The sequence below is a fragment of the Ambystoma mexicanum genome, chromosome 6p, assembly GCF_040938575.1.
Source record: "Ambystoma mexicanum isolate Mex_15411 chromosome 6p, UKY_AmexF1_1, whole genome shotgun sequence".
Lineage (NCBI taxonomy): Eukaryota > Metazoa > Chordata > Amphibia > Caudata > Ambystomatidae > Ambystoma > Ambystoma mexicanum.
In genome coordinates, this window is record NC_090935.1 from 580,640,415 (window position 1) to 580,668,006 (window position 27,592).

The 27,592-nt window shown below is 48.2% G+C and overlaps 1 protein-coding gene across 1 annotated transcript in view; it reads right to left on the reverse strand.

Annotated features, from left to right (window-relative positions):
- The window catches only part of TENT2 (terminal nucleotidyltransferase 2), a 1,145,598-nt gene that overhangs the window by 628,535 nt on the left and 489,471 nt on the right, over positions 1-27,592 (reverse strand). The gene's annotated exons all lie outside the window — the stretch shown is intronic.

Here is a 27,592-nt window from a genome sequence, read left to right on the forward strand (position 1 = left end):
GGGACGTGTCCAGGACTACTCCAATGAACTGGAGTCTCTGTGATGGTATCATCTGTGACTTCTTTAAATTGAGGGGGAAGCCCAGCCTGTGAAGGGAGTGGCAGACATAATCTAGTTGGATCCGAGCTTGTTCCGAAGAAACTTCTCTGATCAACCAATCGTCCAGGTAGGGGTAAACGTGAATCCCTTCCCTCCTTAGACTTACAGCCACAACCGACATTAGCTTGGTGAAGACCCTCGGGCGGAGGTCAGCCCAAATGGCAGAACTCGAAATTGATAATGAGAGTTGCCAATTGCAAACCTCAGGTACTTCCTGAGCTTGGGATGGATTGGCACATGGAAATAAGCATCCTGAAGGTCCAGAGATACCAACCAGTCCTGAATATGGAGGGCCTGAAGGATCTGAGAGAGAGTTACCATCTTGAACTTGTCCTTCCTGAGGAACTTGTTCAATTCTCGTAAGTCCAGGATGGGTCTCAGTCCTCCGTCTTTCTTTGGTATGAGAAAGTAGGGGGGAGTACCAGCCCATGTTCCTGTCCGCTACAGGTACCGGTTCTATGGCACCTTTCTCTAGCAGGTCTACAATTTCCTGCAAGAGGAGCGGATCAGGCACTTTCAGAGAGCTGTTCCCCGGTGGATGGCTGAGGGATGCGTAGAAAGGGCAGGCAGTAACCTTGGGCAACTGTCTCCAATGCCCAAGCATCTGACGTAATAGCCTGCCATTCCGTCAGATGGTGAGTTAACCTGCCCCCTACAGGTGTCTTGTGATGGGAGACCTCAGAGTGGTTTGGGAGCGGCTGATGCAGTTGCCGAAGGTAAAGCGGCTCCTGCTCCTGCGGCTTTCTTTCCTTTACCCAGTCCACCACAGGTAAATTTTCCTTGGCCTCTTTGAGCCGGCCGTCCTCTGCCTCTTCCATATGAGGAATAGCGAAAGGACCTTCCTCTCCAAGAGGATCCTGAGGGACAAAAATTAGTTTGGCGGATTGCAGCTCCTAGTGACTTGGCTGCTGCTTTAGATGTTTGTAGTTTTTCCAAACTGTCATCCCCCTATTTGGTAAAAAGGCAAGAGACGTCAAAGGGCATATTTAAAAGTCTGGCCTGTACATCAGAAGCAAAGCCGGACTATCTCAACCAGCATGCCTGCGGATTGTGGTACTTGCCGCCATAGCCCTGCTGATACGGTCAGCAGAATCAATGCCAGTTTGAAGGGACTCACACATTGCATCTTTACCATCTCTGATGATATTTAAAAATGCGTCCCTTTCTTCTCCTTCCTGGAGGCAGTCAGCCGCTGATGAAGCACACTCCCAAAGAGTGTGGCTGAACCTAGCGAGCGTACAAGTTGCAATAATAGATTTTAAAGCCATGCTACAGGCCGAGAAGACTTTCTTAGCCATGGCATCATATTTTTTATCATCCCTATCCTGAGGAGCAGTGGGGTATGCAGATGTACTGCCTGATGAAGTTGCAGCCTAGACCACAAGACTCTCTGGAGTAGGGTGCTTAGCTAGGTATTCAGGGTCAGCAGCAGATACCCTATATTTCGCTGACAACTTCTTGTTAACCGCAGGGACAACTTCAGGAGTTTCCCAGTTAGTTAAAATCTTTCTTTGTAAAGCAGAATGAAAGGGAACCACAGGATCCTCCTGTGGACCTTTATCCAGAATATCTGTGAGGTCATCCTGTTGAAAAACAGGTGAAGGCGCAGACCAACCCATGAATTCCATAATTCTTGACATTAGGGTTCTATAAGGGGTATCAGCATGTTCCCCTGGGTCTGGTTTGACAAATTCCACTTCTGGGGAAGTGTCTAGGCCACTTGCTTCCTGTAATGCATCCTGAAGGTCTTTCAACCTTCTTTCCTCAGAGGCAAAAGTCTCTGGTTCAGGTAATGTGGTCCTCTGCAGCCCAAAGGGCCTTTCTTGATCAGAATCTTCCCTTTCTTCAAAATTTGAAGTTAAGGGGGGATTGCTCTGGTCTGTGAAATGGTATAAAACCCATCTCTAAGGCAGAGGGAGCCATCATCAGTGGCCTTGAAAAGGTCGATGTCGACGCCGATGTAAAAATCCTCGAAGGCGCCGACAAAGGCGTCGAGAAAACTGGAAGAGGCCTCGAAGAACTCGAGAGGATCGGAATCCTGCTCGAGGATGTCGACGTTCTCGACGTCGTGTCGGAGGCTCTCAGTGTAACCGTTGGCTGTGGAGTAGCCGTGGGTTTTTCTTTTATCGGCGTCGATGTCGGCGTCGACCCGATCGACGGATACGTCGAGGAACCCTTCGATAACGGCGTCGATCTATGCTTCGAAGGGGCTTTCGACAATGGCGTTGAAGATGCTTTACCTCCCGATGGCTCATGGCGCTTTCGGGTCGACTCTTTCGCCGGGTGCTTCGACTCGCGGCGTTTAGATTTTTTGGGCTTTTCACCCGGGGTATCACCCTCAGCTGACTTCGAGGGGGTCGAGGCCGCTTTCTCGAAGACGCTTAGCATCTTTTTTCAGAATTCTTCCCACTCAGCTTGAGAGCTGTGTTTTGTGGGGTCATTTACTCTTTCAGGGGAACTAGAAGACTACGATAAAGGGGATCTTCTTCGTCTCTTTTTCGAGTGTCTAGACCTCGATGAGTGGTGGGAGCCACTTCGAGACCTCGACCGAGAATGCTTTCGACGGTAAGGAGACGAATGTCTCGACTCTACCGTGGAAACTTTCGAGGAAGTTAAAACTGACTTACCTCTCTCGAGCTTCCCCTTACGCTCCTTCAAGGCTTTCGCCATCATGGAAAGGCATTCCTCACACTCCGAACACTGGTGTTCGATTCCCAGACACCACAAACAGATCCTGTGAGGATCCGTCAACGACATTTTCTTCCCACAGTCTCTGCATTTTTTGAAACCGGACCGAGGAGTCGTCGGGTTGGAGGAGGAAGCCATCGAGTATGAGTCGGTTTTCTCGAGGAAATATGAATATATATCGACTGACTAACTGAGCAACGGTATTCCGAGGCACACGAAGCGCGGAAAAACGGAACTGAGCAACGGATGCTGCGCGTGGCCATTTATAGGCATGATGATGGCATCGATACGGTGGCCGTCGAGGAGCACCTACTCGACGGACGTCGACGCACAGCGCCCTCTACTGGGAAAAAAATGTTTCCGAGGCCAGCAAGCTGGAGATACAAATATCATAGATCAGGAATACGGAGGACACAATCCCTTCGAAATATGATTACAGTGAGTAATGTATACCTTCTGGAGCTTGTGGATCTGCTTGGATCACATGCTCTGCATAGGTTAGCAAGCATTATCTGGAGAAGGAGGTGGGAAGTTAGAAGGTACAGTGGCAAAGATGTTTTAGAACCACTTGTCCCACCTGTAAATCGACTTTCGAATGTGTGTCAATGCAGTAATGTTGTGTGAACGTATAGATGGAACTCCATTGAGCAGCTTTGCATATGGCGTCTAGAGGGACGTTTGCAATGAAAGCTAAGGTAGCCCATGTACATCTGATGGAGTATGCCCTTGGTGTAAAAGGTAGAACCTTCTTGGATAGGGAATAGCAGAGTTGTATGCATTTGACTATCCATCTGGAGATGGCGCCCTTTGATATGTGATCGCCTTCGCTACCAGGTACTATGGAAACAAAGAGTTGGTCTGGTTTCCTTAGGGGTATTGTTCACACAGTACATGCCCGCCCTCTGTACATCAAGTGTATGGAGGCTTCTTTCTGCCGAGTTTGATGGATTCTGAAAGAAAGTGGTAAGTTCTATGGACTGGTTTACATGGAACTTTGAAATGAACTTGGGTGAAAATCTAAGATGTGTTCAGAGGACAACCTTGTCCTTGTGTATGATGAAAAAGTGGTCTTGTACTGATAAAGCCTGTCAGACCTCTGCGGATTCCCACGGGTGTCCTCTATTCAGAAATGCATGGGGTTCCCAGTTTTGCTTGGTAGCTTGGACACCCTAGGCCCAAATCTGTATGGTGTGCACTTCCATGAAATTCATCAAATTCAGCTGTTGGAAAACACTTGGGGATAGCCACGTTTTTGGCTCTCCCCTTTGCCCCCAGGTAGGTGCACCCACACGTGTGGTACCGTTTTCATCGGGACACGTGTGGGAACGTGGTAAGGTAGGCCATGTGTTGTTGGCGGTGTGTTTCGGTGGGTGAGCCGAGTGAAATGTGCGGAAATTGGATTTTTTCCCCCCACATTTTAGAATTTGCCGGGCTTTCTGGGTAATAAATTCTGGGCCGATTAGCGCAAGTCAGACCTCTGCAGATTCCCAGGGGTGTCCTCTTTTCGGAAATGCATGGGGTTCCCCGTTTTCCTTGGTGGCTCGGACACCTGATGCCCATATCTGTATGGTACGCCCTTCTGAAAAAATCATGACATTCAGCTGTCGGAAAAGACTTGGGGTTAGCTTCGTTTTTGGCTCTCCCCTTTGCCCCCAGGTAGGTGCACCCACACATGTGAGGTACAGTTTTAGTCGGGACACCTGTGGGAGCGCGGAAGGTATGACATTTGTTGCGTTTGCGTGGTTTTCATATCGTTTCGATCCATTTGCTGCTGCTCTTTGTCACACAACCCTTTCATTTCCCCAAATGTGACCTACATTTAGTCGCTGCTTTAGGCACCATACACTTTTGTAAACTGCACAAGTCACCGACCCTTGAAAAGGTCTGCCTGTGGTCTTTCAAAAAATGTATGCTTGCCCTTCCTCACCACATTGGTTTTCCTGAAGTACGTCTGTTCAGGCCGTAAGCATAAAACTCCTGCATACCATGGCTCTGATTCTTGGCTTGTGGTATTGCTTGTTTTATGAAACATTACAAAAAATGTGTTATTTCCTAACTGCAAGTGTCAGGGCAATATAGCGTCCACCACATACCCTTTTTTTTCCAGTCATTTTCCCGCTTTTTCCCCACATTATGGAATTTTCCCCTACCTAGTTTTTTTTTTTTAAACTTTATTGATTTACAACAAAGAAAAAAAAACCAGAAAAAATGCATTTCCCAACTCTCCCCCGCCCCCCCTCACCCTCCCTCCGAAGGCAGCTGCATTCTGTCCGTGGTCCATCATCGCCTCGGACCGTTCTCCGATACACAGGCTGCGGCCCGGCCTCCTCCTTCCCGGTTGTGTAATCTTCTCTCTGATCTATATATCGCTCCCGGGCGCGAGCGAGTCAGCTTCTTCTCCTTCTGAGCCGCCTGAGTCACTCATGCTGTCTCCATCCCGGTTTCCGAGCAGGTCTTGCACCAGGGTATTCCACGGCAGTATTCTAGCTCCGCTGTTGCTTTCTCCCCTTTGCGTGGCTCTCATTCAGATTGCCGTTTCTGCTATTGCCCACTTTTGTAGGTCTGCCCAACAGCCCTCCTTCGAGGGTCCTTCACTTGTGTTCCAAGCCATTGCTATGCAGCGCTTCGCCAGTATTGTGATCAGGTCTTTCATCTTTGCCACGTGTGTCATCTGCCTGTCTCCCCTCGGGAACAGGCCCAAAATGTAAGAGGCCGGCGACCAAGGTTGCATGTGGATTCCTGCCGACATCGCCTTGTCCTTCACCATGTTCCAGAAGTCTTATTTTTGGGCACGAACAGAACATGTGCACCATGTCAGCTTGTTCTTCTCCACAGCGCGGGCAGCTCCAAGTTTGTCCGTCTCCCATCTTCGACATTCTCTTGTGAGTTAGATATGCTCTGTGCACAGTGTAGATTTGCATCTGCCTGAACCTAGCGTTCCTGGAGACCTTTTTCGTGTACTGGAGGGTTCTGTTCCCCTCCTCATCTTTGAAGGGTTGCTGAAGCTGCTCCTTCCATTTTGCTCGCGGGTTCAGTGTCCTTTTGTTGGTGGTTCCTAATAGTTGTTCATAGAGCCTGGACACGGTGTGTCCTCCTCCAGAAATATCGTACCATGCGTCTAGCGCACCTTCAGTGTCCTCTGCCTCTGGCATGGTTTCCCCATCTCTTTTTTATTGCCTGCACTAGGCTGTTATGCAGGATGAATTGGCAGTTGTGTACATCCTGTTCCTCTACCAGGGACTGGAATCCGACCCATTGTCCTTCTTGCCACAGGTCCCCTATTTGGTCTACCCCCTTGTCCTCCCATTGTGCTCTGTACGTGGACAGACTTGCTACTCAGGTATCTACCAGTCCCGCCAGGGGGATCTGTCTCGAGCAGGGGTCTTGCATGCCTTGCGTCTTCCAGGCTCTTTTCCATAATGTTCGGCCCAGCTGGGCCATGTTGGGGAGGCCTTTTGCCTGAGCAGCATTTAGCCATAAGAGTTCTCTTAAGTAATATTGTTGGAGTGCTGGCCGAAGTAGTATTACGTCTATGGAGGTCTCCTCCCCCAGCCATCGCACCACGAACTGGAGCTGTGCCGCTAGGTAATAGTGCTCGAAATCAGGGATTCTGATGCCCCCCCCACTCGTAGTCCCTTTGTAGGGTACTCAGTGCTACCCTGTTTCTCCCCCCTCCCCACAGGAAGGTTCTCACCATGGTGTGCAGGTGTTTGAAGAAAGCCCCTGGGATGTTGTAAGGGATATTGGTAAAGTAATGTAGGAGCCGGAGCAAGACCGCCATCTTTAGTAAGGACGCTCATTCCCAGTGGTAGGGTCTTCCTGAATTGCATGGCGTTCCCAATTTTGTCCAGGGCTGCCTGCGTGTTGGCTCTATGTGTTTCCGTGGTGTCGTGATAAATGTCCACCCCCAGGTATCTGAAGGTGGACGAGGTCCATGTGAGGCCCAGGCGTGGCAATTGATCTGATGGCACTGTTCGCAGACCAGCCAGGGGGAACAATGAGGATTTTTTCCCTGTTGACGACAATTCCTGATAACCTGCCGAATGCACTCAGCGCTTCAAGCAAGTCCCGCAGGTGGGTGCGTGGATCCTGAACGTAGAGCAGCATATCGTCTGCGTATATCGGTATCTGGTGCGTTTCCCCGTCTATCACTATGCCCGTGTCTTTGTATTCCATTCTTAAGAAGGCCGCGAATGGTTCCAGGGCCAAAATACATAACATTGGGGACAGGGGACACCCCTGCTTCCAGCGCAGGAACCCTTGTCCTATCCCAAAATGGGCGAGCGCTCCCAGGAGCCATTCCCAGTTCACCGAATCGAATGCTTTAATCGCATCTAGTGAAGCTACAGCGCATTCTCCCTCCGCCTGGTTTGTCCTATCAATAACGTAATGGAATCTTCGAAGGTTCCATGTCGGGTTTCGTTCCGGTACGTACCCCGTCTGGTCTGTGTGGACTAGGGTGGTTATCACCCTTTTGAGCCGGTTAGCCTGCGCCGCAGTCAGGATCTTAGAGTCCTGATTTATCAGGGAGATCGGTCTATAGGACCTGCACTCGATGGGTGGCTTCCCTGGTTTAAGTATTGGGACTGTAATGGATTCTGACATGCTGTTCGGGAGCTTCCCCGTCTCGTATGCCTCCTCCAGTGTTTCTAGCAGTCTCGGGGCTAAGCTATCTCTGTATTTCTTATAGAATTCCCCCGGTAGCCCGTCTGACCCGGGGACTTCCCTGTTGGTAGTTGGGTAATCACTTCCGCCAGTTCTTTCACAGTAAGGGGGAGCGTCCAGCATTTGGTCCTGCTCCTCTGTTAGTTGTGGGAGCCTGATTTCCGCGAAGGCGTCTTCCAGGTCCCCCTCCTCCGCTTCCTGGACTTTGGTGTATAGTTTCTCGTAGAATTGCGAGAACACCGCATTTATGCCCTCCTGGGACCTTATCACCTCCCCCTGGCTATTCTGAATTGCATTAATCGGTTCTCATTTGTTTAGTCAGCCAGGCCAGGAGTCTGCTAGGCTTATCCCACTCTGCATGCAGCTTCTGTATATACCTCCCATAGTCTAGGCGCCCTAGTCTTTCCCAGGTCGCTGTGCATTGTCGTCGCAGGGCGGTAAGGTTGCCCTGTTCTCCCCATTTCTCCCCGCCCGCTCCTCAGCCCTCTCGATCTTCCTCGCTAACTCGTCCAGTTGTGCTAGGGTTTCCCGCCTGAGTCCTCCCATCTTCCCCACCGCCGCGCCTCTGACCACCACCTTAAGGGCCTCCCAAACCTGTGCTGTCCACGCTACCCGAGTTATGCTCAAAGTAATCTTCTATCGTGCCTTGAATCTGTTCCTGGAATTCCCCATCCAGCAGTGCTTCTGCCCTTAATCTCCATGTGGGTATGGGGGCCCCTCTGTGTGTATGTGCCCATGTGATTCTCACGGGGGAGTGGTCAGAAAGGGTTCTTGCGTGTATTTGTGCCTCAGTGAATTCCCCCAGTGTTTCTTTGCCCGTGAAAAGGTAATCTATCCGAGTGAATGTCCCATGCAGGGCACTGTAGTGCGTGTATCCCAGTTCTCCCTCATGTACCTTTCTCCAGATGTCTTCTAGCTCGAGCTAGTCCAGTATCTGCCGTAACACCAGTGCCGGTGGGGCTGCTCTTTTATGCTTGTCATCCGACCTATCCAGTCGGGGGTCCAATGTGCAATTATGATCTCCAGCCCAGATGATCGTAGCGTTCCTGTGCTGGGGCCAGCCGGGGCAGGAGCGACTTAAAGGAGGCCGTTGTGTCATGATTGGGGGTTTAGGTGTTCACCAGGCACATCTGCCGGTTCTCCAACATTCCGTGGATAATCAAGACCCTACCTGATTGATGAGTTGGAATGGGGTGCCAGGAGCAATCTAGGTCGTCACCCCCCTTGCATAGTTAGAGTATGTTGAACTATACATCTGGCCTCCCCATTTCTTGGCCACCTTGGCTTGTTTTACAACTGTCAGGTGTGTCTCTTGCAGCATTGCAATATAGGTTCTCGCTTTATTTAACCAGGTGTAGATCCTTAGCCTCTTGACGTATGCATTCAGCCCTCTAACATTCCATGTGACGATCTTCAGGTCATCTCGGTCCTTGTGGGAGTTGACGCTAGCGGCCTGCTCTTTCCCATGGGCCTGCTTGCTCACTTTTTTGGTCTCCTGGTGTGCCGCTTTCGGGGAACGGTGGCCCACCCCCCCACTTGCCATGCGCGAGGTGTTTTGCATGTCCTACTTCCCTCGTGTTTTCCTGGGATGCAATTGATCCTGCGGCCATTGGTTGCAGTTCGTTTTCTTCGGTGTGTTCCACCGGTCCCCCCTCGCCCGGGTGCTGCCACTTGTGTCCTCCTTCCATGCCTCCACCATATCCTCGCCAACTGTCATGTCGTCTTTCTCATGCCTTCTCCCCGCAAATTTAACCTTTGAACTCCTATAACTAAGAACAATAACGAACGCCCAGCCTCCCTCCCCCAGCTCGCGCCCAACCGCTCTCCAGGTACCACCTTCCTCTCTTCTGGCATACTTGTCGCAGCGTAGTGTCCCAAAACTGTCACTGCAAACATTGTCTCTACTTGGGGTTCCAACTGTGGGTCTTGGCGGTCCTGCTCCAGAAGTCTTGTGCTCCCATTTTAAGTCTCTAGTTCAGGCCTTTAACTCTTAGGCTGTTGATTATTCCGCTCTTTCACGTTTCAACAATTTCTTGTTGCAGCGAGGCGGTGTGGCACTCAGCGACCCACTGCAGTGTTTCTCGGGTTCTGCTTCGCCCGGATTAGTTCGGGCTCCTGGGACATGCGTGCCATTCTCGATATCACTCTCTGCTGCGCCGGGGTGCCTCCCTGTTCCGTCCGTTCCACTCTCTTGGCTGTGGGATCCCTTGTTGGTCCATCCACTCTTGGGCGTCAGCCGTGGTCTCAGAGATCTGTGTCTTCCAATTGTGCAGCACTTTTGAGCTTAGCCGGGTACAGCAGCATAAAATTCACATCCGCAGCCCGAAGACGCTCTTTGGTCAGCCAAAACTGAGCCCTCTGTCTTTGCACGAGTGCCGTATAGTCTGGGTAGATGGTTGACCTAGCTCCATTTCGGGTTAGGACTCCAGCTTCTCTCGAGAACGCCAGGATTTTTTCCCTGTCTTTAAAGTTCATGATCTTCGCGATCATAGGTCTTGGTGGTGCCCCCGGGCGGGGTTTCTTGGTTAGCGCTCAGTGTGCCCTCTCCACTACGAAACCCTGGGACAGGGTCCCTGCTCCCACCTCTTGGATCAGGAGGTTCTCTATGTAGTTCGTGGGATCTCTACTTTCCTCTCCTTCCGGCAGCCCCACTATGCGTACATTGTTGCGTCTGGCCCTGCCTTCCGCTTCTTCGGCTCTGCGTTCTAGTGTACTGATCCGCCCCAGGGCCTCCGACATTTGCGGTTGGGAGGTGGTCATATTCGCTGTGTTACTCTGTACATATTGTTCCACCATTGTCACCCTCTCTGCTAGGTTCCTCGTGTCCTGTCGGAGGAGCCCCACATCTACGATCACTGCATCCAACTTGCCTTCTATCGATGTCTTCAGTGCTTCTATGGCCTCTAGAATATTGCCTTCCATCTGTCTAATTTCTCCCTGCATAGCGTATGGCACCTGCGTGTCCGTCTCGGCTGCTGGTCTTCATTTTTGCGGGCGAGTGACTCCATGACTGTCTCCCGCTGCTGCCTTTTTGCTTATTCGGCATGTTGGCTTCCGCTGCTCTGTGCCAGTATTTTGATCTATGTTATACATTGGTGGCGTTTGTTTACGGGTTTCCCGTTAGGCTGCGGTCCCTTCCACAGTCTCCCACTTGCGCCGACTTCTGATAGGCGGCCTCTCCCCGTCTTCTCTGTGTTGTCCAGCAGCCTTGTCTGTGCGGCACTGCTGTCTCAGGTGGCCGCTCAGTGGAAGTGTTGTTATCTGTCTGGTCGTGGAGTAGTGTTTTTCCTGGTTGTTGCACCTGCCCTGGTGCTTGTGGGAGGAGGCAAGCCGCCTATGGGGCCGTGTCACTTAAAGCGTTAAATCAATAAATCACATTTGATAAAATCACTGATTAAACAATTTCTGATTCAAGATTCAAAGCATTTAGAAAATTCACCACAGAAACTTGAATTGGCACCTTAGAAGTACTCAACATAAAAGCCCAGCACTGCTGCTCATCCATCATACCTAGGTACTTGTAATATCTTGAAAAATGTATCGCTCTTAATTCTACCAGAGCCGGACAGTGAACAATCAGATGTTCAACAGTTTGTGATAGAGTTTCTAGAAAATCTGCAAATGTTTTGGTCTTGTGATAAATTGTGTGTACATGACAAATCTTTAGTAGGCCACAGATTAAAACGAAATCGCAATATGGACGGTCTAAAAAATACAGATTGAGCTTTGCACAAGTACATTTCCATGGATTGCATCAATTTATCACAAAACCTTCCACTAGATGCATGTTTATACTGTAAACACTGTTCTCCGTTATTAATCCAGTCCATGCTATAGATCTTTTTCTTTGCCTTGTCTGGATTAGACACCAATAAGTCAATAGTTCCATCAGCATGCACAAGAATTCGGTAGATAGCGGTTAACCATACCTGAACAAATATGTGTTGACTCGAAAATAAATATGCCGATAAGTTTAACAACTTTCATTCTAGAAGAAATTCAACATTTCCGAAATAAAGCACACAATTTCGAATGATAGCTCGTGTTGAGAGAAACTAGCCCCAATTCAATCTCAGCCAAGCAAGTGGTATAACACTGCGGCAGCTGCAGGATCCGTTTCCAAAATTTAGCTTCCAGCCTAACCAGCATTTGGGCTGGGAGGGGAGCTGCTGTTTCTAAACCATATAATATGCAGGGTGTTGCTTTTAATTTCCAGTATTATAAAGCCGGATTGAGAGAAAATTTTGCAAAGCAATGTAAAATAATCCTGGCTTGGGACATGGCTGTGGTTAGTTTACGCTCAACACTTATTAGATGTCCCTTTGCATTAACAGATCCCTCAAATACCGTCCCTAGATATGCATAATTGGGTACAATGGCTAGTCTGATTTTATTAAAAGACCAATGCATCAAATTCCGACTTTGCTTATTAGGAGTATACCAAACAATCTGAGAAAAGATAGGATAAAAGATAGGAACTATTAGGGATGTTTGCCAAGACAATGGTAAAACCTTAAACCTTAAGATTTGTTGATCTAGCTTATTCAAAATAGCCCATAGATGTGGATTAATATCAGCATAATGTTACGCAGGCCTAGACCCGCTTACCTGTTTGATAAACTCTTCTAGGATGTCTGTAGAGCACTCAACCAACCACTTCGATTTGGATTTCATAGTATATGTAAAGATGTCAAATACTTTATCCGCATATAACTGTATAAAGTGTGCAACCCACTGTTGTTCCTGAACCCCGTTGGCTTGGGCTTCAATTTGATAAAATGAGCTCTGGTTATTAAGCAATGTCCAAATATCAGCAGAGTTTTGACGCCACGGCTTTGAGCATTGTTTCACTATCATGTTGAAATATGAGTGATTTACGGGCTCGCAGGCAATTTTGATATCTACATTTGGCAGATCTTAAAGCAGCCTGTGGTATCGAGGGAGCAGAATTTAAAATAGTCTTTCTCTCTCTCTATGATAAGCAGCACGTCTTGCACGTACCTCCGGATCAAAAGCATGTATGTGCCCGATTGGCTGCTTTTTCGTCATCACAATATGGTCTTTACATTGGTCCAAAAGATTAGTGTATTGTCTTCTAGATTGATGATTTAGATTCTATTCAACTGCTTCATTAAGATCAAGAGGTTTAGGAATAGACCAAGAAAAGCAAGATCTGGCAGTATTCACTGTTAATAACTGTTTATGCCAGTGTCTTTTTAAATCGCCTTTTGTCCCATTCCATTGAACTCTCAGAGCAAGTAAGTTGTGATCACTATAGTGTTGGTTCACTACTTCAAAAGAAGAAACCTGCATAAACAGATATATTATACAGCCACAGTTGTGGCTGTGTAGTTATGGTTAAGTTGCTAATCCCATAGAAAAAGCACTTTGGGTGGCTTATAACTTCGCTCTCCCTGGACGACAAAGTTTGACCATCTTAGAGCATCCTGGTAAGCACGCCCACTTCTATAATTCAAACAATCCATGTTAAGATCGCCAGCTAGTATGGTGGCTGAGATGTCTGGGTCATGGATATAGCACCCATCAATACCGCCAACTCTTTGTAGAATGTATTTTCAGCTATGCCTTCAGTATTGCGATATACATATTTAGTATGGCTATATTGCCTTGCGAACTCACCAGCTTTACCAATTGTAGGAATGCACTACAAGTTAACCATGGTACTTGAGTGAACCCCAAGGTCATTTGTTCTGCCACCAAAAGGCCCGAAAGACGGTCTACCTTTAATTCCTCTCAGAGCTGGGACTAGTGACACCTCATATTTGTCCCAGACCGGTGGAATTGGGAACCACGTTTCTTGGAATACTAGGATATCAAATGGATGAAAATATTTATCGATGTTTGCAAGTGTGAATGACCTCTTGTATTCCAACAGCGCAGTGACAGTGAGGAACAATTTTCCGAATTTACTCGTTCTGTTTTTATCGGATAAGGCCTGGTAGAAGAGTAAGATAGTTCTTGATCATTAGAAATGTTGGTATGACTAGCGAGATAGATTTTTTGATTTGTTCAATCAAGAGCAGAATCAAAATGTGTAGGTTTAGCTTTTTGTAAATTGTCAACATTAGAAATCGATGTTGGACCTTGAGAGCCAGGCACTATATTATAAGTGAAATGTACTGTTGTGAGTGCTAGTTTTCAAGGTATGTGTGCATCACTTTCTTCATCTCCTCTATAGCAGGAGTAGGAACTGCTCCTGTAGAGACCGTTTGTTGAAGACCATCCAATTTAGCAGCATGCAGTACATGCTCTTTGGCATGGGGCTTCATATTTGTCTTATGATTAGTTTGTTCGATGGCTTGTAGAAGTCTATTTAAGGGTGAATAACAAAGATTGGTTTTGAGTTGGAGGTTTTTGGATTACATCTACTACATGTCCAACCTGGCCATCATGTTGAGCCACTTGTGATCTAGCATTTCTGATTGTTTTGATATCAGGAGCTACACTTATCAACCTGTGGGAGATTTGGTAAAATATTTGTGTCGTTTGGCTTAGGTGCAGCTGTTACTGCTTTGAAAAAGGTGGTCAGCGTATTTCTTGAGGTCTTAGGGGGCAGCATGTTTTTTTATTGGTACTTGACGTACCAATATCTTTGTTTTTTTTTTTTAAGATAGGTGCAGAAGAGGTGACCACCACCACACTCTGGTTGTGGTCCTAAGAGTTTGTCAATCTAGTCTCATCTTGGTTAATGCTAACCCATGACTCATCCTTATTCTCAATCATATGATCTCCTGTCACTTCGACAAGCGGAATTATCTTTGCAAATGAAGGCAGTGCTGGTTGCACAAATTGTTCAGGCAATAAGGTGGTATCACCATCTGGAATCACAATCGGTTGTTGGATTGGTGCGATTGCTAAATTACATATGGGCTTGATGGACATCATCCATTGAGAAATGGAATCTAATTGCACAGACTGTTTAGTAACTTTCATTTAAGCTTTCAAATAACTTAAATAAACTCAGTATAGTGGTGTTAATGGCAGAGTAAGCTCAATCATGGCAGCCTGCGAGGACACAAAAAGCGATGTATCTACTCGCGTAGAAGAGTTGGATACATTTCTTTCGCACTGAAGTGTGCGCTCGCTATATATAGAAATTGGGGATTTGCATTGGCTGGCATAAAGTGAAATATGATCCCCAACTCTATTGCGGCTGTCAGAATCATTCGGGTGCACTGGTGATAACATGTCAGGTTGCATATTTGCCACTCCTCCATCGTCCAAGTGTAAAATAGTGGAGTCAGAGAGGAGTTGTGGCATTGGAGGTACGGAAGCAGACCCCACTCGTGAACGATGAAAGGGTTGGTTAATACCCAATGCTCGAAAAGGGCAGTGAGTAATGGAGCGAGAAGGGTTCTGCAAATGAGGAAGCTATGTTTTCCGATTGGTGTGCCTTATAAGCCTCCTTGTTGGGAGGCCGCTGCATCTTATGCATAAATGGAGTAAGGGTAATGGATTTGTGTGAGGAGCACGAGTTAACATTACCGGTAACCGCCATGTTGGATATGTAGGACAAATTTACCGGCATGCACGTTTTCAACAAGTATAAATAATTCTTGCACTTCCGAACGTATCCTGAACAATCGACCCAAACCAGGAAAAGCCCCTGATATTGTAACCAGCCTCGCCGCAGTCACACTGGGCAAAGCGGGCTAAGCGGTACTTGACTCACGGTACTTCGCTCACGAGTTTGAATTTTCCAAACCCTATAGGAGCAATTGGTATAATCACTAGAATGGCTCTAAAGCACTGTGCCCGCAGTCGCCACCAAGCAATATCCACACACAGAAGAGTGTTTGAATCAAACAGTGGATATGACCATTTCTTGCAGATAAGCAATTCAGATTAAAACTGCAACAATCACTAGGTTACGTTACAGAATCCAGTTTCTAGCAATGCAGACAATGAGGCTCAACGGCCGTAGCCCCGCAGTCACCTCTTGTGAGAAAAGAAAAAGCTTTCAAAGCCCCTCTCTCAGAGGCCAGTGTTATCACAAGGAGGGCTCAGAGACAATGCACAGTGCCCACAGTCACCACCCAACGACCCTTGCAGAGAGGTTGCTCAGTTCGTGACATGCGTAGTGTGATTCTCGAAAGATGTCAGTGCTGGCTATAACTGCAACAGTTACTTCACTACAAGTTCCAGAATGCAGTGCAACTGTAATGTTAACTGAAAAAAGACGATGAGGCTCAAAGGCTCTAGGCCCGCATACGCCTCCCGTCTGAATGTGAAACTTCAGTAGTCCGCCACAAATACGATTCCAGAAGTAAAGTGCCACCCGGCCAGTAGTCAGCCTCCAGCAATCAAATGCACGTCCAAAGGCGACCCGGAGTGACTCCCATCGTAAACGACACGTAGGCTAGATAAGTAGAAGCAAGTGGAAGCACCCGGGAAAACACAGCACTGTGCTCAGTCTGTGCCTATAAACTACTTGCTCGCAAAGAAAATCCCTACAAGTGAGTCCAAGCAGCCACTGACTATCATAGGTCTCACTGGTCTTTGGAAAATGCCCTGCACCAGGATCCTGCCACGGGGTGCCGTTTGCACTCACTGCCTGTCTCACAGTCCGGTCCAGGACTTTCACTCGAGCTCAATTTTCTTCTGCAAGGAACTCCTCTCGTTAGACCCCGAAATGAGCCCACTGTGCCTTGGGTTGACTTCGTCCTGGTCTTCCCAGCAAAGGGTATTGTCCTGGGCTGTATACTTCACAGGGCCGAAACCACACTGCTGTATCTGCTGTGTCTCCACGCTGCTCTAGTGGCTCCTCTCCTGCTCTCGAAAGGTTCCAGTACTTCTTTTCGTACACTTCGACCACTGGCCAAACAATGACTTCAGGAGCCAAGCTGCCAAGTTCATGGATTATGGGTGTAAGTGGAGGGATGCCCCTTGTGTTGTGTCAACATGTTGCACGGGAGCTTGATCGGGTCGCACATTGCCAGTTTTTAGCAGATGTGCAAACCAGGTCTGCCTCGCCCACATAGGAGCAACCAGGATTAGTGTTACTTGTTCCTGGTGCATCTTGTGCACTATCCTGCTCAGGAGTGGTGTCGGGGGTGGGGGGCGCAAGCAAATTTCCATTACCAAGTCATCCACAGGGCGTTCCTCTTGGACACTGGCTGGGGAAACCTGGACGAAAGTCTGGGCATTGAGCGTTTCGCTTGGTGGCTAACAAGTCTAGTGGGGTGTGACCCCATAGTGAGAACATACCGTCTAGGAGAACTGTTGAGTCGCCACTCGTGTTGTCCTGGTAGAAGGTGTCTGCATAACATGTCTGTGTTATGCAAGATTGTATGCCGTAACCTTTGGGTGCACTACAACAATGACCTCCTGGCAATAGTGACCCAACCTTAGGTATAAGTCTGTACTAAACACGGGTTGGTAGTGTGGCTGAGTGGCCATGCTCGTCTCAAGATGGGTCAATGTGAGCAGTAGGGTTTTTACACAGATTCAAATAAAACTTCCACCCAAGGTTTCCTGATTAAAAATCAATTAATTTAACAGTCAGTTGAATAAGCCCTCTACAGAAGGGAGATATGGGATACATTACTCACCGTAACCGTATTTCTGATGCTTGTATCTGCTTAGATTCACATGCTGTGCTTAGGTCGACATCTAGTGGAAGCTGTGGAGTATTACAGTTTGTTTTTCGAAACTCGAAAATGGGCGTCGACACAGGGCGTGCCAGTAATACTATCCCTGTGTGACGTCTATTGTACCCATTATCCCTCACGCGTCTAGGATCCTCAGATTGTATTTTTTCTGACATGAGGTAGCATGAGGAGTAGCGCGAGTACAGATTATCCAAGCAGATAGATAGAAAGGTAAGACTACAAGCATGCATGCGCCTTCTCTCCAAGGGGAGGAAGGGTGGGTCGCATGTGAATATAAGCAGATACAAGCATCAGAAATACGATTACGGTGAGTAATATATCCCTTCTGAGGCTTGTGGAATCTGCTTAGATCACATGCTGTGCATAAATTAGCAAGCAGTGTTAGAAGGAGGTGAGATGTGAAACGGGTCATGAGCAAATAAACGTCTTAGAACCGCTTGTCCCACTTCAGTACCTGTCTTGCAATGAGTGTCAATGCAGTAGTGCTGAGTAAAGGTGCGAATAGAGCTCCAAGTAGCTGCTTTGCAAATGGTGTCAAGGGGTACATTTGCAATGAAATCCAGAGTGGCCCCAATGCCTCTTGTAGAGTGGGCTCTTGGCGTGAAAGGCAGAGTTTTTTCAGAAAGGGAGTCACACAGCTGGATACAATTTATAATCCACTTAGAGATGGCACATTTAGAGATGCGATCTCGCTCTCTGCCTGTAGCTACGGAAACAAACAGTTGGTCTGTTTTCCTTAGCGGCCTGGTCTTGTCTACATAGTATAGGACCACCCTACGCACATCTAGGGTGTGCAGTTTCACCTCAGCAGAGCTTTGGGGTTCTTGGAAGAAACCCGGAAGCTCAATGGACTGGTTAACGTGGAATTTCGAAATAAACTTGGGTGAAAACCTAGGGTGTATTCGTAAAACCAGTTTATCTTTATGAACAGTAAAGAAAGGATCCTGCACTGACAGAGCCTGAATTTCACTGACCCTTCTTATCGATGTAATGGCTACTAAGAAGGCAGTTTTATATGTCAGGTGTTTGAGACTGCTTTTATGCATGGGCGCGAATGGGGGGCCCATGAGTTTAGCTAGCACCACATTAAGGTACCCATCCTGGTGGTGGGTTAGAAATTGGAGGGTGGTGTCTCTTTACCCCTTTCATGAAGGCTTTAACCACTGGTACTTTCCACCACAATACCTTGTTATGGGAGGTGGTGTTTGCTGACAGAGCTGCCAGGGTTACCTTTAGTGATTTAAAAACCAGTCCTGCATTAAGTAGGTGGAGCATGTATGTGACAATTGTTAGAGTGCAATCAACCGGGTTGATTTGCTTATTTTGGCACCAGATAACGAATCTTTTCCATTTGTCAAAGTAGCAGTGCCTCGTGTTTGGCTTCCTAGATTCTTTTAGGATGTCCATACATCTCTGTGGTAAATTGAGATGTCCAAACTCTATGACCTCAGGAGCCATGCTGCTAGGTTCAATGAGTTGGGTTGAGGATGCACTTTGTGCCCTTGGTGCTGCGACAGTAGGTTGTACCAGCCTGGGAGTCCGATTGGTTCTGCGTAGGTGTGGGAACCACGGTTGTCTGGCCCACATGCGAGCAACTAGGACGAGCGTCATCGATTCTCTGTTCATTTTGTTGACCACCTTCTTGATGAGGGGCGCTGGTGGAAAAGCGTACGCAAACATCCCTGACCAGTTCATCCACAGGGCTTTCCCCTGGGAGTCTGGTTGGGGGAACCTGGATGCAAATCCTGGGCATTGTCTGTTTTCGCTTGTGGCGAATAGGTCTATAGTGGGGGAACCCCACTGAGAGAAGATATCTTCTACGATTTCTCTGTGTAGACACCATTCGTGTTCCTCTGGAAGGGAGTCTCTGCTCAAAGCATCCGCTAGAGAATTGAGATCCCATGGAACATGTTGAGATGACAGGAAGATGCTCCGTCTGAGTGCCCATATCCACATTTTCTGAGCAAGCTTGGACAGATGTGGCGAACGAGTCCCCCCTTGCTTGTTCAGGTAAAACATGGTTGTAGTGCTGTCCGTCCGGATCTGCACTGACAGATTCTGCAGGTAGGGCTCGAATGCTTGAAGCGCTCTGAATACCACCAGAAGCTCTAGTAGATAGTTAGGATAACTGGCCACTAAGTGAGACCAGAGACCCTGAGCTGTGTGGTGGAGGTGGTGAGCTCCCCACCCCGTCAGGCATGCATCGGTTGTGACTACCGCCTGTATCTCGGGATCATAAAAGGGTTTCCCCTTGGACAGATTTTCTCTTGTCCACCAGTGAAGGCTTTGTACAAGTGTTGGCGAAACGACCACTAGATCGTCCCACTGACCACTTGCCTGAGACCACTGTTTCGCCAACCATTCCCTGCATGGGACGGAGGCGCGCGTGGTGGACCAGGTAAATATACATGACGCCATCATGCCCAGCAAACGCATTGCTTTGCGTACCGTTATCTGGCGACCGGACCGATAATGCAGAATTTGCAGTAGTATTTTCCAAATTCTTTCCTCGGATGGCAAGGTCAACCCCTCTTGAGTGTCTAGGATAGCTCCTAGGAACTGTTTGGAGGTGCTTGGCACCAGACTTGACTTCTCGTTTATTGAGAAGCCCAATTCGAAGAGGAGGTCGATCGTCCTTTGAATGTTTGTTCTGCAAATTACTGGGGTCTCCCCAGTGATGAGCCAGTCGTCCAGGAAAGGGTACACCGGGATTGCCTCCCTGCGTAGGTGTGCTGCCGCCACCGCCAGTACCTTGGGGAATACCCTTGGAGCCGAAGCTATCCCGAAGGGCATTATCTTGAACTGGTAGTGCCGACTGTCCACTTTGAAGCACAAGTACTCTGTGCGCTGGGAACATGGAAATAGTCCTTTGCTAGCAGATTGACGATCTCCTCGAGGAGGATCTTCTGGTGGGTCCAAAGAATGTATTTTTTGTCGTGGAGAATGGTTTTGGGGACGCTCTAACAGTTCTATGCAGTACCCTGCGGATACTGTGGACAGCACCCATCTGTCTGATGTGATCCCTTCCCAAGCTTGGGTGAAGTTGGAAATGCGTCCCCCTACTGGGGTTGCGTGAGAAGGGACCCTGAACGGAGCGTCACTGTTTTGGTGGAGGCGTGCCGCCGCCTCTACTGGGGCTGCCTCTACCTTTACCACATCTTTTATTACCCCTGCCATAACCCTGGGTAGACTGCTGGTTGTTATTGTTCCATGGTGTACCCTGCCCCTGGGAATAGTTAGATCCTCTCTGGGAATTTTGTCCACGGGGCGACGAAAATTGCCATTCCCTCTCCGATTAGGGGGTTTATAGGTTAGTTGGCCTAGGGATTTGAGTGTCTCATACTCGTCCTTGGCATTTTTCAGCACGTCCTCAACCGCCTTACCAAACAGATCCGGCTCGACCGGTTTATCTAACAACAAAGCTTTGAATCCAGACTGCCGTAACCAAGCGCGTCTCTTGATAACAGTTCCTTCTGCTATCAATCTGCCGCGTTATCTACTCTGTAGGTTTCAGGGTCTTCCTCTTCCTGGTCCTCATCCCCATAGTAGCCCGTACCAGTTTGCTCTTCCAACATGCCCAAGTCTGGATCCTCACAAAAGGATGTATCCCCTTGATATTGAGAGTAGAGCTGTATATAGAAGGGGTCCGAAGACCGTGATGGGGCTTCAAACCGGAACATCTTACTTGGAGGTATTGGATCCTTAGAGGCTGAGTGTGCTGACCCGTCAGAGTATGAGAGAAAGTGTTCAGGGTTTTTTGCGTAAAAATCTGCCAATGATGACATCCTTGACATAACCCCGTCTATGTCATTACTAGACCAGTCTCTAGAACTGGGAATGACACTTACTGGAACTTTCTCTGCCTTATTCTGACTAGACTTACTGGTTTTAGCAGGGGTCTTTGGGATAACAGAAGACTGGGACTTGTCTATGTGGAGTGGAAAGTTTTAGAGGTGTGGCAGGAGGCTGAGACTGCTTCCTTTGTTGTTTCTCTCCCTCCCCGTGGGTGCAAGAGTGTTTTCCCTGCTTTTTCGCCCCTTCAGAGCCTTCCGACGCCTGGCGTCTAGGTTCGGGGGTAGTGTCCCTATCTTTCGAACGTGGAGGTAGGGACTCGGGAGCCGCCGTTACGCGGTCTGCGCGCGCCGACTCCTGGAGTGCGGTCTGGGGATGGAAGTCGGCTTCGTCTTCCGACGATCAAACTTCGTTACCTTGGGCAGCGAGGCACTCTTGGCAACAGTGGATGATTGCCTGGAGTCATGCGGCGATCTAGATGCAGAACGCCCAGAGGACACTGATTCGGACCGTTCTCTATGTGCCTCTTTCCGAGAACTCGACGTGCGCGTCGATTCTCGGTTGGACTTCATGTGCTTTGTGGAAGTGCTGTGGGTAACGCTTGTGTCGCCGGGGGGGTCTTCCCATAGCCGCCTTGCCGGACGACCTTCCGAGGTTGGGGACTTGCGCTCGGCTGTCTGTTGACGCCACGTTGCCCTCGCCGTCCGAAAGCACGGCGTCGCTGCCATCGCTGAAGGCGCCCTCCGCTGCCATGGCCTCCTGACGCCTGGCGTGGTGGGCCAAACGCTTAATCGAACGGTCCTCAAGTGCCTTTGGTTTAAACCTACTACACGCTCTGCAGTTTGCCTCGGGGTGGTCCCTCGGCAAGCAAAGATTGCACGTGGCGTGTCTGTCAACCCAATTGGAAAGGGGTACCCTCCATACGCACCTTATGGCAGCGGGCTGATAAGTGTAGGAATATATAAGAATGTACCTATATACCAAAAGAGTGTAGAGTACGTCCACCCCCCACTCTCCCTACTTGCAGGGCCGAGGGCAGAGGCCTTCCGAGGCCCGGGGCGAGGCCCAAGTCCGTCGTGCAGTTCTCGGCCCAAATCTGTCGTGCAGCTCTCGGCCCAAATCCGTCGTGCAGCTCTCGGCCGGTGCAGACCGGACCGGCGTCGAGTGTGGAAGTTCAGTGACTCGACGTTGGAGTGGAGAATGTGGAAAATATAAAGATATTTTGCAAAAGTATGGCTAAGGCCAGGGAACTCCGCGAAATGCTTCCGACCAGTATGGCGGGAAAAAACAATCTGATGGTCCTACACGCGTAGGGTACAGTGGACGTCACACTAGGAATAGTATTACTGGCACGCCCTGTGTCGACGACCATTTTCGAGTTTCGAAAAACAAACTAATACTCCGCAGCTTCCACTAGATGTCGGCCTATGCACAGCATATGAATCTAAGCAGATACAAGCATCAGAAATAAGATTACGGTGAGTAATGTATCATATATATATATATATATATATATATATATATATATATATATATATATATATATATATATATATATATATATATATATATATATATATATATATATATATATATATATATATATGGCCGACATCTAGTGGAAGCTGCAGAGTATTACAGTTTGTTTTTCGAAACTCGAAAATGGGCGTCGACACAGGGCGTGCCAGTAATACTATCTCTAGTGTGACGTCCACTGTACCCATGATCCCTCATGCGTTAGTTTCTCTAAATCAGCAAGTACCCATTTGGGATGGCACACAGATGGTTCCTACACCCCGACTTACATAACTAGGACACTGTGGACATTAATATATCACTGGTACATTTAGAGCAATACTGGGTTGGTGTCAAAGAAAAGGTTTTGGGAATAAAACAAAAGTTAAACAAATATTCTGAAGCAGGGAAGTACTTTTGAACACCCAATGCAAAGTAAATTAACCTTTTCCTGGAGGAAAGGTAAAGCACAAAGTCAGAGGTAAGAGTATTTTAGGGAGCCAGACCAGCCAATGTTAAATGAGCAAAAGTCCAGGTGTGCTAAAGCACTTCTTGCAGGTAAGTAAAATTCTTGCACGATATTTTAGAAGTCTGTGTAGAAAAATAGAATCAATGTATGGCCACAAGCTGGGAGGCTTGTACGGGTCAAAGCTGCAAGCAACTCTGCAAAAACAACCAAGACAAGCCTTAACTGTGAAAAATCAAGGCTACACAACAAGAGGTTAAGTTCCCTTAGTTTTACAGTACCTTTGGTTAGAAGAAATTGGTACCAGCTGGCTTCTGTTCCTGTGTACGTCTGCAGATCCTGTTGTTCCTGAGCCTCAGTCATGGGGACAAGAGGGAGGGAGTTTGAGGATTACTGCACTACAAATTGAAGGCCGGCGACAGCAATGGGCAAACCTCAGATCAGCGGCACTTCGCTGTTTCAGCTCCTCGTGGCTCTCAATAACTACTACTATGGACTTTCCTCGCATCTTGGGTGCAGCATTCTGTTGAGGTGGCACAGGCTTGGTCAGTCCTGCTTCCTGGAAGTTTTGAGGATCTTCCTGGAGCTCAGGTCAGACTTAAAGACACTGGGCCTCATTATGAAATCGGCGGTAGCCGTGTGTTACGCACACCTGGCTCCCACAGGGGCGTCGGTCGGACCCGGACAGCTGCTGTCTCCACCCACGTGATGCGTAGTGCAGCGATGACTGATTGGATCGGCCCTCCTAATCTTGTTCGCTTAACCCGTAGAAATATTCTCCTGCAAGTGGAGGGATGGATTTAGCCACTTGTGGATTCAAGTGATGGCATCCCCACAGTCCTCCCCAAATAATCACCTCCGAAATGCCCTCAGAGCAATCTCACCTTATATTCTTGAAAGGGGAGCTCTCCATCCTGCATGGATTTGAAGGGGCGTGTCAATTCCAGTTACTTCACTGGTTTGAAGGCTCGGGAGAGTTCCGGAGAGTATTGACTTTGAGGTTCCTGGTGAGGACCAGTAAGTATTAAGTTCATAGAGTTCAATATGTCCGATGTTCACTCTCGTTTCCCCCCTTACTTTCTTGTCTTGCAGCTGGCTCGTGAAAAGATGCTCTTGTGGCAGCTGGTGGCGCTCCGGTAAGAGTCTGTATTACCCGGCGCTGTCCGGTAAATGTTGCACGAAGAAAACGTGTTTTGTCTCTCTTTACAGATGTGGCACGTGAAAATATGGAGAGTCACAAAAGGATGGCTCTGGTGGTAAATCAGGTAAGTTTATGGTGGTAAGAATTATATTTGTTGGTTCCCTCGGCTCACCTTGTGGTTTTCTTTTGTCTCGTAGGTGCCGAAGTTCGGAGAAGAAATGATGGAGGCAGCGCCGACCCGAAGGATGCTGTGAAGACTGGTGAGTATGGCGCGGCTCTGCAGCTGCAGGTGCTGCGCATGCAGAAATGATGTTCTTTACAAGTCCGCAGACAAGATGGTTCCAGAATCAGGTGTGGAATAGAAATAAGTTTGTTTTCTAACCTTGTCCCTTTCTTTCCGCTTTGTTTTAGGAGCTCCGGATTCGAGGCGGGCGTGGCAGAAGACTGGATGCAGGCTGCGGGCACGACGAGTGTTACGCTGCTGGATGCAGAACAACGTGAAGCGTGTGTTGCTGGTCGGGCGTGGTTTAAATAGCCTCAAAAGTAGTCCCGGGTAAGAAGTCCCTAGAACCACACCAGAGTAAAAAATAGTCCCTGTAGAAAAATAGTCCCCATCAGGCTTCATGTTGGATTGGAGTCATTTGCAGCATGGTTTGCCTGAGGAAAGTAATGACTATGAGCCTGGAGCCTAAGGTGCCAGGACTGAACCCAGATAGCCCCTAACCGGAGCTGCTGAGGTTTTACTAAATGTCTAGATGCCTGCTCCCGGGGCTGATGGGCTTGGTCCGGATGCCTGGGGGTAGGCATCATGACAGCGTGCCTGTAACACAGGCACGCTGTCGCTGGTGTAATTTTTTTCCAGCACCAGCAAATGGCCAATTACTGGGTCATTATAGCCCTGCAGGACCCAGTAATTGCCCATTTGCGGGCGCTGGAAAAAAGATGCTCCCCATTCGGCCCCATAGGGCCGAATGGGAATGGGGAGGTCGGATGCACCGGCACCGTTCATAACGGTGCCGGTGCATCCGACATGCTGTGCTCGCGGGTGCCTTTCCCGCGAGCACAACACGTAGTTTGCCGGTCCGGGAACTACGGTACCAGCATGCTTACCAGTACCGTAGTTCCTGGACCAGCAAACTTATAATGAGGCCCACTCACCCGATGCTGGTGTTCCTCTCCCAGGCACTTCGGATCCTGCAGCAGCAATGGAAGTACAGCCAGCTCCGAGAGGATTTTCAGATAAGCTCCTCTTGGGGTCGATTGGTCCCACCAACACAAAGGGAGGAGTTGTCCTTTGCATGTCTTCTCTAGTCGATGCGAATTCGGAGCTTCAGCACCGCAGCAGGGCTCCACCGGGCAGACCAACAGTCCAGGAGTTGTAGCAGGCGTCTCTTCCAAGTTCTTCTTCGGATTCCTTCGTCCAGTAGTCGACTGCCTTCCAAACAAAAAGCCAAGCCTGTTGTGCAGGTTTCTCCCATTCATTCGCAGCCTAGCTGTCAATCACGCAGAAGGGTGGCTGTCCTCCAAGGACAGCCCTCCAGCCAACACCCATGGGTGCACCTCCCTCGTTTCCTGCCATGCTAGACGCGCTGGAGCCAGAGGCGGGCTTCACTCGTGAATCCCGTCAAAGACAAAACGAACAAAGTGACCAAACCTGGTTTGGCACGCAAAGTAAATCTCAAGGACCTTTCCTACAAGAAATGGCAAAAAAAAGAAGACCAGGGCCATTTTGACAAATTGCAGCCTGCGGTAGAAACACATTATGTTAGTAAAAAGTAAACTACTGCCACCAGCCATTAATCATGGAATGGGTAACAATGTCTCATGAGAAGCTAGCAAAGGGGATACCAAGTACCCCTTCCACCACCCTATTGTAAAATAGTGTGTGCTGGGTCTAGAAAGTTACAAAATGTAAGTAAAGTCAATGTCACAATCCTTTGCGTGGGACCGACCACAAAACAGACTTGTAGTGTTCAACTGAGGTTTATTCACAAATTAAAACTACCATAAAATAGGAATATTCAGAGGAAAGGCAGGACTTTTCCCTTTAGTTGGAGGATTCCCTCTCGCTCTCCTGGGCAGGAAAGTAATAAGGCTGGATATTCAGTTCTAGTAGGAGGTGGGCTACAGAGTTTGTCATTATCTTGTATTATCTTACAGTTTATTTGGGGAGTTCTTTGTTTGGCCTCTGAACCATCTTATTTGAGTTTACTTTTGCTACTTGTCTTCACAAGTTTCACACTCTGTCTCTTCTTGTGTCTAATCCTTTCCCCCTCTGTAGAAATGAAATTGTGGGCTCCACAGTCAGGAAGCAGGAATCTTTACTGTCCAAACAGTTTATCTTTATATACGAGGGAATATTATTCTTCTGGCTCTCACGATCCTTTAGCAGACACTGCTGCTGGCGTGTGCAGTAAACGCTCAACCACTTTCAGCCTCACAAGACCCTCCTCCTCACATTTCACTCTCGTTCTCTTCGCTTGCCTGCCGTACAAAAGGTCCCGTCATCTGCGTCGGTCCCGCGTAGCTTAAGCTCCTTCCCGATTGTCACTGTTGAATACAATCAGCTGCCTTCTCTGCAGCAGCTGCCTTCAATCTGATACGCTGCGTAAGACTGGCCCCCTCTCCGTACGGCGGCAGCGTTTGACTGTGCTCCGGCATGGCCCCTCCTTCCGGGTGGTGGGGAGTAGGAGTCCAGTCACAGGGACAGCTGCACAGACGATCCGGCTTGAGAGCTGCCGGTTCCTTTTTCCCTCAATTCAAATTCTGAGCTCTAGGTAATGTTCATTACAGTCTGTAGCTTTTCTCCGTTTTCGGCACGAATACAGCCAACGGGCTTACATTAAAACAATTGCACAACGGGTGCAACTTGATTCTTCTCCTTCATGTTGGACATATTAATAGGCCCATTCATAGCACTGCTCGTCTTCGGACACCGCTGAATCCTGTTGATTTCAAACAAAAACAAACAAATCACCAGTACATTAGAAGAAAGCACCTATTTGGTCTGGAAGCGCATTTCTCATTGGGCCAAAGAAGTGTGTCATGCAAGAGCAGAACCATACCTCATGACATTATCCCTTTACCCTCTCTCTGGCTTGCCGCTTGGTAGAAAGGGACATAGTTTGGCTCTGATCTCCTTTCTCTTCCTCTACCGTATCACAAATGGGTAACAAAAATGTTTCATGAGAAGCTAGCAAAGGGAATACTAAGTACCCCCTCCACCACCCTATTGTAAGATAGTGTGGGCTGGGTCTAGAAAGTTACAAAATGTCAGTAAAGTCAATTTCACTTCACAGCTCTCAGAAACAGTTTCACCAAGAGAAGGTATTGAAACTTTTGGGAAATCTAAGACTTCCCTGTGTCACTGGACTGAAGGTGCTTTGTGTCACAATGTAAAGATGATGCCTATGGAGTTTGTCAGGCTGCAAAGTTTAAAGAAACACAGAATAAATCACATGAGAGATAAAAAGTCATGAAGTCCAGCAAAAAGAGCTGGGGGTCTCTAAGGTAGAAGGGAATTAGCACAATCTCAAGCAGGACCTTTCCAACAAGAAATGATGAAAAAAGGCAACCGGGCCATTTTGACAAAAT